This window comes from Bufo gargarizans, chromosome 2 (assembly GCF_014858855.1).
Source record: "Bufo gargarizans isolate SCDJY-AF-19 chromosome 2, ASM1485885v1, whole genome shotgun sequence".
In the NCBI taxonomy this organism is placed as follows: Eukaryota; Metazoa; Chordata; class Amphibia; order Anura; family Bufonidae; genus Bufo; species Bufo gargarizans.
The window spans coordinates 154,931,223-154,947,130 of NC_058081.1; positions in this window are offsets into that span (position 1 = coordinate 154,931,223).

The following is a 15,908-nucleotide window of genomic DNA, read 5'->3' on the forward strand; positions in this document are numbered from 1 at the left end:
AACTTTGACTCTTCTCAGGCAGCCATGACTCTTGTGGCACAAGGTACAATTATTTTACTGCAATCACTTAATATTACCCCATAATATCTATATATATGTCATGGTGAGGGGGTTAATCCCATGAACCACTGTACTATTATAGCACAATGGTGATGCAGGCACAGGAGCTGTGTCCACACCATCTCTAGCAGGTACCAACTGTATTTTACAGCCAACATGCCTGCTCTATTGGCTGTGATTTGTAGGTAACTCGGATTCCTGGGTGGACAAACAAAAACACGGACAGGCATCTTTTACACAACTGTGTGGCCGTATTGCGGTCTGCGATACACAGGGCACCGGCCGTGTGCATACTGCATCACGATTGCGGACCTATTCACTTGAATGGGTCTGCAAATCCGGAGATGTGGTGCGTAATGGAAGCATTACGGAGTGCTTCTGTGGGGTTCCGTTCTGCAAAAAGATAGAACTTGTTCTATCTTTTTGCGGAACGGCGGGATCACGGAACCCATTCAAGTGAATGGGATCACGATCCACATGCAGCTGGCCCACGGTCGGTGCCCGTGCATTGCGGACCACAATTTGCAGTTCGCAGCATGGCCACATTGTGATAATCTCCAAGCACCGATTAGGCAAGAACATGCTGGCATCAGTCAGGATTTGGCCCAGAAGCTGATATCTAGTATACCATGGGGAAATGCAGAATGGTCAACACTGTAAATATGAAGTCTTTTCATAAACTTGATGCATTTGTCAATAAAAGTAAAAAAATAAAATATATTAAAAACTTATAATTGTACTTCAGTATACCATAGAAACATCTGAAATAAAGAACTAAAAGCACTAAGGCAGCATACATTAGGCCATGACTGTAGTAAAACCTCACACTGAAATGAACGTTTTTTTTTTTTTTTTTTTATACATTTTTCATTTTATTCATTTAAAGGCAATATAGACAGGTGGTAAATGTTTCCAGTTGACACCTTCTTCACTCGATCTGATTTGTGATTGTATCGCCATTCCTTAGTACACATTCATGGCTCTTGTTCTTTCATGTTCTTTTAATATGGCATTCTTGACAATCAGATAGATGGTCTGAAAAATATTTACCACCTATCTGTCAGCATGACCAACCCTATTAACCCAGGGTTGATCATGCTTCTTAAAATGCTGCCTTCATTATGTTTTTGTTGCCCCATTGTCTAGAAATTATTTTATTTATTTATTTTTAACAATTGTGCAAATTCGCCCTTGGTGCACCAGTGTTGTAAAAGCCCTCTGTTATGGCCACTTCCCCATACCCTTGGATTGAGAGGGTTAGGTATCTCATCTAGCCCTGTCTCCTCAAACCTGCTTCTTTGCTCTTTGTTTCTGCGCTTGCACAGTCAGAATCTGCCTCGATCAGGAATCGGCAGCAGAACCACTGCACCTTACTAAGTCCTTTATTATGGTTAAAAAAAAATACACATACAAAACATACATATAGAATTTTTTTTTATCGACATCTCTAATGACTCGTATGATAAAATGAACATGTTCCCACACACTATATACCCTGAAAAGTTAATTGATAAGTCATATGTTCTCCAAAATAGTACTAATGAAAACTACAAGCCACTCGCCAAAGTAGAAGTCTGTTGTTGACAACAAAAGTTGCTGCTCTTTGACTGGGGCGACACCAAGGCCTAATGCACATGACCGTATCCTTTTTTGCAGTTTGCAATTCGCAGATCCACAAAACCCAGATACCAGCTGTGTGCATCCCACATTTTCTGTTCCATAGCTCCTGCAGTATGTTACAAATGCCTATTCTTTAACACAAAATGGACAAGTATAGAACATGTTCCGTCTTTTTGCGGGGCCCCGGAACGCACATACAGATGAGGGCAGCACACTGTGTGTTGTCTGCATCTTTTGCGGCTCCATTGAAGTCAGTGGGTCTGCTTCCTATCCTCAAAAGATGCGGATCGGATGCAGATTGAAACTACAGTTCTGCATGAGGCCAAAAGCAAATTATTTAGAAAAAAGGGGTTTTATTCTCCAAAAGTAAAAAAACTATATACATTTGGTGTCACCGTAATTTGAATTACCAGAAGAATAAACCCCCCCCCAAAAAAAAATACAAAAGGCCAATCTTTATTATAGATACATCTATAAAAACACAGCATAAAACATTGCAGTTGTAGGGACATACAAAGTCAAGCTGATGCATAGACTAAATATACATACCTATTCAGCTGAAGATGCATTAATGCAATGTACAAAACTATAATGCAGATTAAAGATAGGGATGGACGAATGCACATTGAACATGCAAATATACCAACCACACACTCCCGAGTTTTACTCCCATTTGAAGAGAAGCTAAGGCTACTTTCACCCATCTGGCACAGCAATTTAGTAGGCTATTCTGGCAGGTCTCTGGATCCAGCACAGCCAGATAGTGCCACTTGTCCAGTGGACCCCATTGACTATAATGGGAACCAGCGGGGATCCCGCTGCTCCCTGGCATAAATTGCAGGATTTGACTGTAAAAAAAAAAAAAATGGCTGCGGGTTCCCACTATAGTCAATGTGGTCTGGTGGGAACAGGATACGATCTCTACTGGAACAGCCTGCTGGATTGCTGTGCCACAAGTGGAAATACTAGTACATCATTCAGCTATCTCCTTTAGGGCTCATGTACACGACCATACTGTATGTATTTTGCGGTCCGCAAAAAATACAGATGACGTCCCTGTGCATTCCGTATTTTGCGCAATGGAACAGCTGGCTCCTGATAGAGCAGTACTATCCTTGTCCGTAATGTGGACAATAATAGGACATGTTCTATTTTTTTGCAGAACTGAAATACGGAAACGGAATACTCACAGCGTAACTTCAGTTTTTTTTTTTGCTGACCCATTGGATTGAATGGTTCCGCATACGGTCTGCAAAAAAAATCGGAACGGACACTGAAAGAAAATAGGTTTGTGTGCATGAGCCCTTACTCCAGGAACGAGGACACCTCATTCTTGTGATCAGTGGGGCTCCCAGCAGTCTGACACAGAATTCACAGCATAGGACATACGTTCTTATGGTTGGATAAACACTCTAAGGCCCAAAGTAGGCCACGTCCTTTAGGTGTGAGAATTCAATGAAAAAGTATGTTGTAATAAGCAGTAGAAGTTCCTGTGTCTATATACTGATGTCACCTTGCTTCCTGTACCATTCGTCACGCTGAACTTGAAGTGATTTAGAGTTTTTGCATAAATGATTGAATTGCTCCTTTTAACAAACACTGCATTTAGAACAGAGTTTACAAATGAAGGTGAAACAGACTGGGTTGGAAATGGGCCTCACTGGAGGTTTAAACAAAAGAGCTGCCAAAGGCAGAACATTGTGGAACCGCCAGAAAACTGAAATCAGAATTTTCCAGCAGCCGTTTTTCCCAGGCTTTTCTGTCCTGGGCTCCAATGTCACTTTGCTCAACCACTTCTGTTGCTATGTTCTTAATCCCCTTGAAGGGCAACGTTCTGAAGTGTTACAGTCTGTTCTGTATATGATAATATTTTTGCAAGAACTGGCAAAGTGGCATAAAAAGAAAAGTATCCCGAGTTGAAAACATCTTCTGTCTTATTTGTGTTTGTAGATATGTTTGCTTCCAGTTCTTTTTCATTTGAATGTCTGCTTATTGCAGAAAATCTAAAATATTTATTGCATATTTTACCGTATTTTTTGGCACTCTTCCTCACACAGAGAACTGTTGAAAAAACTAACAGACTTTCTGCATGACTCATGACTATCTGTGTTTTCCCCTGCAGAGTATGAGGTTAAAACACTTTCCTGAATACTTAGCCCTTTGCTGTAACCCTTAGCCTCTGGTTTACCAAATGTTAGGCTTAAATGTCCTTTTCGACAGTCTCTGTTTGAAAATATAGGTTAAAGGGAACCCATCATCAGCTGTATGGTGCATCACTGAGTATTGACAAATGACAGATTTCAGCGGCCTGTCAGTTATCAGCTAACATGAAATGGTTGCTGACAACCAGCATTATAATCATTACAGCCGAGGCCTGGTGAAGAGTCTTGGCTGCCTGAGTAGAGTCACGGGTATTCATGAGTTTCCCCTCTCTGGGCAAATCTATTCATTGATGGTTTTCTTCTTAGTTTTCTCTCTAGGAAAATCTGTCAATCCTCAGCAGGGAAAGCCTTTTTTTTTTGCCACGGAAGGGCACTAAATTAGGTGTTTTCAAGTACTGTAATATTTTGTATTAGAAACTTTTTATGTGATCAAAAAAAAATCTATATTCCAATTTTCAGAATAATTACTAGGTCATATACAAGCCAACACTTTGCTTTGCTGTATAGAATGTGCCAGAATGAGCAGAGTCATCTAATTATCATTAGAGAAGGAATTAATGGGTTTTATGGGACTTACATTTTTTACAAGTCACCCATCTTCGGGTCCTGCTGTAGATTACTTGCAAATACATTCTGCTTTTCTATATTAACTTGGACTGGAAGATCAGAATGAATTCAAGCGGTGTGTGCCAAGAGGATTTGATGAAAACAAATAGTCGAAACACTCTATATTGGAGTAATTTCTTTATTGTTATATTGCAAATGATATCACTGATTGTTAGTAATTTTATTTTCCTTTGGAAACCTGTTTGAGAACTTTATTGTACATCTGGAAGATAAGGCAGGATACCAACCCTATACACACAGCTAGGTTTTCACATTACATGCACCAGTGACTCTAATAACATAAAAAAAAAAGTTCAGAGTGAAAACCTAGCCTTAAAGGGGTTGTGCAGCAATATATATTGTTGACCTATCCTCAGGATAGGTCATTAATATCTAATCGGCTGGGTCCAACACACAGCACCCCTGCCAATCGGCTGTCTGAAGAGGCAGCGGCACTCCATGCCAGCGTTACTTTCTCTCCATTACACTACACATCGTCTCGGAAGCAAGTGTAATTACAAGTACTCGCTCCATTCACTTGAACGGAGTGAGTACTTGTATTTACCCTATGCCGCCGCTGCAAGGGAGACTACGTGTAGAGTAATGAAGAGGAAGCAGCGCTCGCGTGGAGCTCCGTATCCCCCTTCAAACAGCTGATCATCAGAGGTGTTGGACCCCCGCCGAACTGATATTAACGTATTGTTTTCTATAGTTGTTTATGCGACAGTTCGTCATCTTTTTTTTTTTTTTACCATACTACCATTTTACTACATTTTCTTCCTCCTGAATTTCTTAGCAGTTCTGCATGTCTTATATAGTGAAGTACATGGTCCTCATATAAGTTTAAGGTTATATTAGGACATGACTAAAAGTAAGCTTTGCTGATTTTGTTTTACAGGTCAATGCATTTTTTTAAACATTTTGTAGCCGTTTCAGTTGAAAAGGTTTTTGGAATCTTAATGATCTGAACACTCTCTTCTCTCATAAATGAGGAGCATGCGTTTATGATTTCATCTTCAATCAAGTATTTTTCTTGCCTATTTTGCATAATCCCAAATTCAGATCTTTTCTATGAGTTATGATCCCACTGGGTGTGGATCATGAATCACTGCATAGCAAAGAGGTTAGCAGCTGTAAAATTTACATGCAGAAAAAAAAATAATTCACAAAAGAGGGATGCTCTCAATTCAACACATTTATTGAGCTGTAGATCTATATAGTCCTAACTGCCTGGGTTAGAAATAAAAGCCTGAAAATTATACCTGAGCAAAAATACTATATAGTTTAACATTTATAATTAAATTCCCAGCAGCAGCATATCAAATGTTTTGGAATAAGGACAAGTTCTTCCCTTGGTTTTTGTACATTAGTGTGGCTGGGATAGATCAAATCAGCAGGTGATGCGCGCTGGATGGATATATTCAAGGGTGCTGCTTAGATATTTCTGTGTGATGCTAAATTTTGTCTATTAAAATATTGTGAACAATTCAAAATCTCAGGTGCTGGTACTATAAACAGTACATACTGCTAATGGCATTGTCATAGTTCTTGTTATATTGATTGCATATATGAATTGGTGGTGAGTACATTAGTCTCCAATGCCAGAAATGCTCTATATGCTGCTCAGTGGCTGATAGTCTGGTGTAGAGATGAGCGAATGTCTTGAAATTTGTTTTGGGTCTGATTCTAACGAACCGGTCAACAAATTTGATTCAGACCCAAATAAAAAGTGCTCCAATTGGCCTGAAAATTGGTATATGACATTCTGAGGTCTCCTAGGACTCAATAGTAAATAATGTCAGAGTGACACTGCCATATATACCTATGGGTAAACACATAATTGACGGTGCTAAGAAAACAGCCTGTTTAAAAAAACATTGCACTTTCAGATTTATCATGCTTTATACAGTTAAAAAAAAGTTTCTAAAATTGTCCCTTATTGGGGGCAGATTCCTGCCGTGTTTATACACACAAGGTGGTATCGGGGGAAAAACAGTAGCTTGTTCTGAACAAGCATCCCTTTTTTGGGGGGAACAGCAGCAGTACAGTATGGATGTGGAACCTTACAGACAAGGCAGGAGATGTGTAGGGGTAATAGGAGTGGCAGCAGCACAGTATGGAACATGATGGACAATGCAGGAGGTGTGTGGCTGTGTAGGGTAGTAGCAGTGTCAGTAATAGCCATGGCAGCAGCAGCAGTACAGTATGGAACCTAATGGGCATGGTAGCAGATGTGGGGCTCTATAGGGGTAGTAGCAGTGGCAGCAGCAGCAGTATAGTATGGAAACGGACAGAACAGGAGATGTGTGGCAGTATTTGGAGTAGCAGCAGCAGTGATACAGTATGGAACACGATGGACAGGCAGCCAGGGGCTGTGGCATGTTTTGGCCGGCAATAAATATCCACTGTCTGTAATGGGAGATTGTGGCATGTCCATGACACAAGTTTGTCAGCCTGGGCGTCATGATATCACGGCAATGTAGCACTCACACACATAGATAGTGTAGCCCTAAAACTCCCCAGACCCACTATCTCTGGCTACTTGCACAGTCACTCTCCGCGGTGACCCCACAACTGGTCGGCTGTCCCTATATTACAAATGTGAGGAAGCAACACACACAGGGAATGAACAAACAGACACAATAAGAGTAGTCGTACAGTACCAGGGTTAAAAGTCAGTCAATGAAGTGCCAAGAATGCCAGAAGCAAACAAGAGAGCCAGACACCCTAGAATCAAAAACCAGGAGAGCAATACAAGACCAAATCGCCAGAAGCCCAAAAACTTAGTCACAATACCAAATCCAGAAGCCACAGCCAAAGAAGGTGCAATGCCACCAAGATACAGAAGGGGGAGCCAGAGGAACATAAATTCCCCAGCACCTGCAGCCACAGCAGGCAGACTGCCACCTTAAATACCATCTCTGAAGGTACACTGGAGGCTGAACAAGACAGTATGCCGATAGCACACTGGGCCAGTTTGGCGTGGCACGTCAAAACACTGCTCCACCATGTTCATCACGCTGAATTGGTTGCTGCTACTGTGGCTTCTCCTGCTTGCCGTAGCAAAGACAGCAGGAGATTGATGACTAAGCGAGGTACACTTGTAAGCAACATGTAAACAACCAAGCATGCAGCTTTCACTGCTCGCCAGTGTGCCTGCGGACCCAGTTCTTTCAGGCTCTGCCCCCCACTGAGCCATCGCCAGTGTAGTTGTTGTCCTTATCAGCCTCGACCTCCTGCATCTCCAAATCCTCCAGTGGTAGCTCCTAATCCTTATCCTCTTCCACAGGACTTTGTCTTGATGGGTCCCCAATAGCTACATGGGGCAAGCAAGATGGGGAAAATGTTCTTCTTCCACTATCCCTTGTTTCTCTTGGGGACAGGAGGTTGAGGATAAAAGCCTGGTGTTGAAACCAGACCGGCACAAACATGGAGGCACTAATAGGACTATTTATTGCTGTGACTCTTCATCACTGTTGCCGCGTAAAACATTAATCCAGTTGGCTATGAAAGACAAGTACTGTCCCTGTCTCATTTCAGCTGCTCCACATATCCATGGAGGCATGCACCTTGCCGCACACCGACAATTCCTAGGAAGGGGCTACATTTTTCACCAAGACAGAGTACAAGGCACAGATGACTTTTTTTTTTTTTTAGAAATAATGGAAAATAAAATCTCAATAAGACATAATAAAGCTTGCAGATGGGATGGGTTGGTATATGCAAGCACACTGGAGACATTTTTTATACATTTTTGACAATTTTAAACTATTTAGGTGAAGATGTGGAACTGCCAGACAATTTTCATTAATTTCTGTTTTAGGACAAAACAATTTTAAACTTTTTTTTTTTTTTTTAGAACTACTAGAGTAGAACTACAAGATTTTCTAATACTAAAGATTAAATAAGCGTAGACAGGGTTTCTAGACCTTCACTAGATTTATCACACAGGGGCTTAGGCTGGATGATACATCTGGTGCAGGGTGTGAGGCAGTGACAGGCCTCATATATGAAGGAAGGTATGTATCTCCCAGAATGGTGAAGGAAACCTATTAAGGTTTGCTGTGGTGCACCTGAGACGTGCCACCAAGGTACCCAGCCTCCAGTTCGGACTAGTCCACGGGTACACGTGAATTCCGCCGGTGAGCAAGGTGGGCCCCTAGTCCCCCAACCCCTGCACAAGTGGCACATAACACAGTAGACTTACTACACTAAATACATATATTCAATGTACAGCACCTCAACCAGCCTGCGTTCATATACAAAACTTGATAGGTTATTAATGAAACTCCCCAGTTTATTATTATAGACATAATCTGAAATGACTTCTAGGTATAGCGTAAAGCTACCAGTATCCTCTTTTCCCCAGGACCTACCTTCTCAAAGTTGCTGCAGGTACCCCCATATTTAATCATCTGGTAGCATCTTGCTGCTGTGTGAGCAGGTAATAATAGAATGTATCCGTACAACGGACCCCCAAAATAAACTTTATTGGTGGACCCTAGGCACCCCAGTCTGACACTGCTCGGCCTTGGTGGAGTGGACACTGTTGTTACCTAGTATAGCTGGTAACAGCTTATCCGGGCCTGGCTTTTACTGGGAGTAAGCAAAGAGCTGGGTGGGTGCTTACTCTCCACGATCCACTCCGAGGTTTATAGGTGGTCCATGTCCACAATTGCATTTAAAAGTCAGCAGCATGATGCAGGGTTAGTCTGCTGTGTGAGAAGCTGCAGATCAAACCCTGCAAGAGGCATGTGAAATAAACACCAGCCTGTAGATGATTTTAAAGTAGCCCTGAGACTGCTTGACTTTATTGTGGATGACATGAACTGATTACTTGTCCCGGCTGAACTGAATTGTAAATTGGCTGGAAAAAGCAATAAACTGTATTGAAGTGACTTTGTTGTGTCTCTGCCTGTCTTTAAAACTGGTCATAGGAGCCCACGGCATTACATATGGTGGAGGATGCGGGCAGACCAGTAAGGCAAACACAGTGTTCGCATGTATTGGATTAAACCAGCAAAGTTCCAATATAAGGCAAGTGCCGAGATGGAGGAAATACTGAAGCAGCTGGTGCTGGCTAATGCGCAACAACAACAGGCCAATGTTCAGCAACAGCAGGCCTATGCTCAACAGCAAGAGACCAACAACCTGTTGGTACAACAGATTGCGGCCCTGAGGGAGACACTGCCAGCGGTGACCCAGCTCCAGCCAGTGGCCCGGGATAAAGTCCGGTCAACTTTAAGGGAAATGACTCCAGAAGACAACGTGGAGGCCTTTCTCACATATTTTGAAAGAATCACAGAGCGGGAGAATCTGCCGTCCGACCAGTGGGCTGAAGTGGTGGCTCCGTTTCTCGTGGGGGATGCACAGAAGGCCTACTTTGACCTCAGCCGTGAGGACGCCCAGAACTGTGGGAAGCTTAAAGGAGGTCCTGGTCCGCATGGGGGTCAATACATATGTGCGGGCCTAGTGAGTGTACCAGTGGGCATTTGTAGAATCTCGGCCCGCTAGGTTGCAGGCTTATGATTTGCTACACCTTGTGAAGAAGTGGCTCCAGCCTGAGACTTTGCGCCCAACCCAGATGATAGGGCGGGTGGTGGTGGATTGGTTTGTGTGTACTTCGCCAGTGGCCATTCAGCGTTGGCTGGGTCAGGGGGACCCAGGCAACCTCGACCAGTTGGTCAGCCTGGTCGAGCGGTACATGGCCACCCAGGATTTGGTGCAGGACACTTTAAAAAAATTAGTGACACCCCGGCCCCACTTATAGAGACTTGGAAAAAGTCCAGATCCCAAGCAGGGGATAATGCAACCCTAGGGCCCCTTAAGCGCACCCCGTGGGCTCGTGAGGACACATTATCTGATGCTGGCGGTGCCAGGGGCCTGGACATAGGGCTTCTAACTGCCCCATGACCACTGAACCCATGGACTGCGGATTTGCTCGGCGGTCCTCATTCTACACCAGGCCTGTCTGTACCGCAGACACCCTGCTGAGCGCAGGTGAACCTCCCATGAGCCAGGTGTTCATTAATGGGTACAAGATTAACACACTTTTAGACTCCGGGAGTCTAGTGACCCTAGTGCACGGGTTACTGGTTTGTCAGGAAAATCCCTCTGAACAAAAGGTCTCCATTATCTGTATCCATGGGGATATCCGAGAGTATCCAACGGTGATGGTTGTCATGGCCACGCCGGGCGGGGAGGTACAGGACATGGTGGGAGTGGTAAAGAATCTTCCATATGCGGCTATTTTGGGAAGAAACGTACCCATATTCTGGTCCTTATGGAAGGGCGGAGCGCGATCTCTTGTGAAGAAAGACTCTCTGGGTCCTGAACCCGAAGACCCCTAATCCAGGGTACCGGCAATTGGGGTCCCCATCACAGGGCCAGAGTGTAAACCCGATCGGTTTACCTTAGAGGTATTGGCGATGAGGCCACAGAGGCTACATATATCCCAGAGCTGGAGGTGTCCTGGCACAAGTTCGGGACCACCCAACTCCAGGACCCCACTCTGGTACAAGCCAGAGAGAGAGTGACTGTAGTCAATGGGGTAGCCCAACAACCGGGCGCAGAAGTGGTGTTTTACCATATGGCTGTTTCCCAGGACTTACTGTACCACGTAGACAAGGTCCGACAGGAGGTGGTGGAGCAGCCAGAAGTACCACAGCCCTACCGCCGGGCAGTATTAGACTTGGCTCACACACATATAATGGGAGGTCATCTTGGGGTCAAAAAGACACTAGAACGTATACTCCAGCGGTTCTTTTAGCCTAGTTTCTATGAAGAGATTATCAGGTTTTGTGAGTTGTGGCCAGAGTGTCAGAATACTGTTCCCACAGCCAATTTTGGTAGTCCACTGTTACCTCTTCCCATTATAGAGGCACCTTTTGAGCAGATTGCTATAAATCTTGTGGGACCCGTGGTAGAGTTGGCCTGAGGCCACCAGTACATATTAGTGGTGTTGGACTATGCAACTCGATATCCGGACGCCATTCCTCTGCTAAACTTATTGCCAGTGAACTATTTGCCATGTTTTGCCGCATTGGGTTGCCCAAAGAGATCCTGATGGATTTTGCATGTCCAAAGTGACAAAAGAGTTGTGTAAGCTGCTTCGAATCAAGCAGTTACGCACATCAGTGTACCACCCCCAAACAGATAGGCTGGTGGAAAGGTTTAATAAAACCCTAAAGAGTATATTAAAAAGGATAGTATCCCAAGATGGGAAGGACTTGTACACTGGTACTGACACACTAAAATATGCACTTATAAATGGACTGCAAAGCATTGTTGGCAAGCCCATGTGCTCCCTGTCCTGTTTCCCTCACTAATGTGCTGAATTTTAACTGTAAATTGGCAGGCACCGTTTTGCGTGGTTCATCTGAAATGAATTCAGATTAATTTGGAAAAATAATTTTTATCAATTTTGTGACAAATCCCACTCGTTTACAATTGATTTGCTACTCTTGTGTATATTTCACTATACATTTAGCTCATATATCAGTAAGATCCCAGCTTATACTAGTGTGCCTTATGCAAAGTTTCAAAAGGATTGCCCTGCCAGTATTTTCTTAAGGGGTCAGAATGGCATATAGTGATCCACTGCTACTCCAGTTACAAAGCTTCCTGGGCCCGCACCTTCTCTACTTCCTGGTCCCTCTTGACACACAGAAACTTACCGATTTGCTAGTCATTGGCCACAGAGGTGACCCTTAAAGTTCTGATTAGATGTATTGATAAACTTGACCTACAAAATCATTCTTTTATATAGTTATGACACTCCAATGGGTGTAATTTTGTCAAAAATTACAGTTGTGGGTACATTACTCTAGTCTTAATGATGGTCATATGCGCATGAAAAATTAAACATCATAAAGTTTATGCAATTATTTTGTGGCATCACTTTGTGCATCTTTATCTGACTTCCTTTAAAATGAATGATTTCCAGTTTCTGACTTTATCCTTAGTATCCACTTGCTTAGTCCATCGAATGCCTTTCACAGTCACTGGTCATTTTTGACCACACTCTTTTCCGCACTTTACAGTTGCGCCACTGTATTATGTGTGTGTTATCTCTCCCATCAGGGCACCAATCTACCCCAACATGATGTTAAACCAAGCTGCACTTTGCTTATTTATTGCCTGATTCTAATGTGTGTTCTAACTTAGGGTACTTTCACACTAGCGTTATTCTTTTCCGGCATAGAGTTCCGTCAAAAGGGCTCTATGCCGGAAAAGAACTGATCAGGCATATCCCAATGCATTCTGAATGGATAGAAATCCGTTCAGTTTGCATCAACATGCCTTCCGTTCAGTCACTGTCAGGCGTTTTGGCCAGACATAATACCGCAGCATGATTGGTGGATCCTGCAGGCAGCTCCGACGACGGAACTGCCTGCCGGATCACACTAACGCTAGTGTGAAAATAGCCTGACTGACTGTGATACATTTCATCTGAGATGGTATTTGCTGCACTTGATTTATTATACATTGTCCATTAACTGGCATTAACTTAACTTTTTGCCTTTTCCAAGTTGGCATGTGTCACATATCTTTATTCTTCTTTGCAATGTCAGGCTTTTCAAAAATAACGCCTGAGCATTCTGACTAAGCTCAGTATTTTCATGCATGCCCAGTATCTTCAGCCTTTTGTGTACATGAAGCTCCCTCTCATTTCTTATCTATACTGTCAATCTTTTCCAAAATGGGCGCTGGTTTCCTTCAACATGGCTCCTAGCATTCTCATTAGGCCAAGTCTTTTATAAGTATGTTCAGTATCTTCAGGCATGCCTTGCTACCCACCCTCCCTACTATTTAAAGTATCATCCCCTCCTCTGTACATGGATTGACGATCGCCACAGTGGCTTACATCAGCCACCCATGCATGTCCCTCTTCTGGGGACCCAGTATCTGTGAGGAATTTGGACCTGGATGAGAAGGTTTCTATCCTAGCAGTGGACTGCAGGTTTATACCAGCTTTTTGAACATCCTCTTCACCTTATTTGTAGAGGTTACCAGGGTATTGCAAGATTCGGTTCCAGTGCGGGGCCACACCTGTCAAGGCCAACACTTAAGCAACATATTCAGTTTTTGAATATTGTTTTGTGCGTACTTTTGTCGGTGACTGATTTTAACTCGTGTTAAAATCTGTTTGTTCCAGATCATTGCCCTCTCATTCTGCTTTATTTACATGCAGCAATCATCTCTGCTGTGTGGGTTGTGATCATTCATCTTCCATCCCCATACAGATTTATTGTTTGTTGGCAACAAATACCTGGTTACGCAGGATGATATGCTGCCGACAAATCGTGATTTTATGTTTAAAATCGGGCATGCTCAAAACTACAACTCCGAGCATGCCCGAACAGCCTACAGCTATTAGTCTACAGCAGGGCATTGTGGGAGTTGTAGTTTTACAACAGCTGGAGGGCCGCAGGTTGAGCATGCCTGTTTTAAATGATCTGATCACGTTTTGCTAGCTTAGCAGGTGATTGGTAAAACTTTTGTTCCCTTTAATTGACCCAAAAATGTTCTCATGTGAATGGTAAAGGTGTGTATTGGAGTCTGTATGACATAGGGGTACATTTGTGGCTGTAAAGTGACTTTAGTCATAATGTGTTTGTTTATAACTTTTTAAAGGCAACTTAAAAAAAAGTCGCAAGTGGCTCTTTTTACACCGCCTTTGCCACTTTTCCATAAGGGAGCGTGGCAAGAGCAGGAAAGGAGCGTGGCCAACAGCCGAGACAAATTTATTTTAATTTACACCACTTTTCTGTATGGAACTGGACAAAACATTCCTTTTTCCTGTGTATGAAATTGGAGGCCTAAGACCACATCCACCTCCTATGGTGGATGCACAATGAAGTTCCATCAGTAAGTGTAATTAAGTAATACAGAATTAATATTTTATATGATAAAATACATCATTTGTTGATAAACATTTACATGCAAATGCATTGACATGTCCAGCAAATCCTGCCTTTTCTGGCATTCAGTAATTTACTACAAATGTTCTCCTTTTCTGAAGCTTTTACAATCGCAGGGATTGGGTAAAATTAACCATGACCATATGTGTTTTCTTGTACTTTAGATCCGATTGTTTATTTCACAGATCCACAATCATCATTAAGACAAGCTGTATTTTCTCATTGCAAAGAAATTTCCCACGCCTCAGCATCTGGATCACCGGCTAACCTTCAACTTGGCAGTCATTCCGCTATATTAGGAGGGTCCAAGATCTATTCAGATGTATGGACTAAATATTTTCCTAGAATTACAGATCTGACTGGGAGGGTTCATCCGTCATCTTATATTGTGATCTAGAACATACCATTTAATTCAGCAACAAAGATTCCTATCCTTTATATATGTGGAATTGTTCAGAGCAGGACTCAACGGCATGCTTCAAATTCCAACTATGGGGAGAGGGTCAATCAGTTTTATAAATATTTACGGAGATTTATACTTCTGTCTAACATCTGTCTACTTTGCTTTGTACATGCACAGTACAAATGCGCACCTTTCCATTTTCTCAGCCCCTTTCATTTGCTGGAAATGAATGTAGATGTTTCATACTGTTTAATGTACAGATTCCTATCTTCAACTGTAGATTCCCTTATAGAAAAAAACGTAAGGCAGCTCTCACCTGCAGTAGTAAAATCACCAGAGGTGCACGGATGCCGCTCCTGGATGCGGTATATACAGTAAGAAAAAGAAGAAAATCCAGCTCTCTCCGGTGAAAAAATGAAAAACTTTAATCCAGCAAGTTTAAAATCCATACAGGTTTGTCATGAGGAAGGACCCATATTTCTCTGCGGTCTGAAACGCGTTGACTGCTATTTGTACACCTGTATGGATTTTAAACTTGCTGGATTAAAGTTTTTCATTTTTTCACCGGAGAGAGCTGGATTTTCTTCTTTTTCTTACTGTAGATTCCCTTATAGGATAGAGACATTTATTTGAGCAGTGTCTCTGTGGATAACTTTTTGCTTTCAATTTTTTATGCAGTCTTACTGACTTCTATCATAGAATTACAAGATATGCAAGGAGGTATCTCCCAGGCAACCTCTCTAGAACCACCTTTTGGAAGTGGCTCCCTATGAGTCAAAGTCTGACTTGTGAACAAGCCTTGGGACATGACGAGGGAAAATAGCCAAGCCATATATCCATCTAGTGGCATAACGTGGGTTGCCAGCACCCGGAGCAAGCCAAGTATTGCGCCCCCCCCCCCCAACCTGTGGCCACACCCTTTTTTACCGATAATGTAGCAGATATCACCTGCAGTCCTACGTAACACCACAGATAACACTGTCATAACTCTCTGAGTATAGATAATGTAGTAGATGGGTGTGAGAATTCAGAACACGCATAGTGTGACCTGAAGTCTGGGGCCAGGCTGCTACCGTCTGGGCCAAATTTTATATCCACCCTCCCATCACTACAGAACATACAGGGTAATACAGC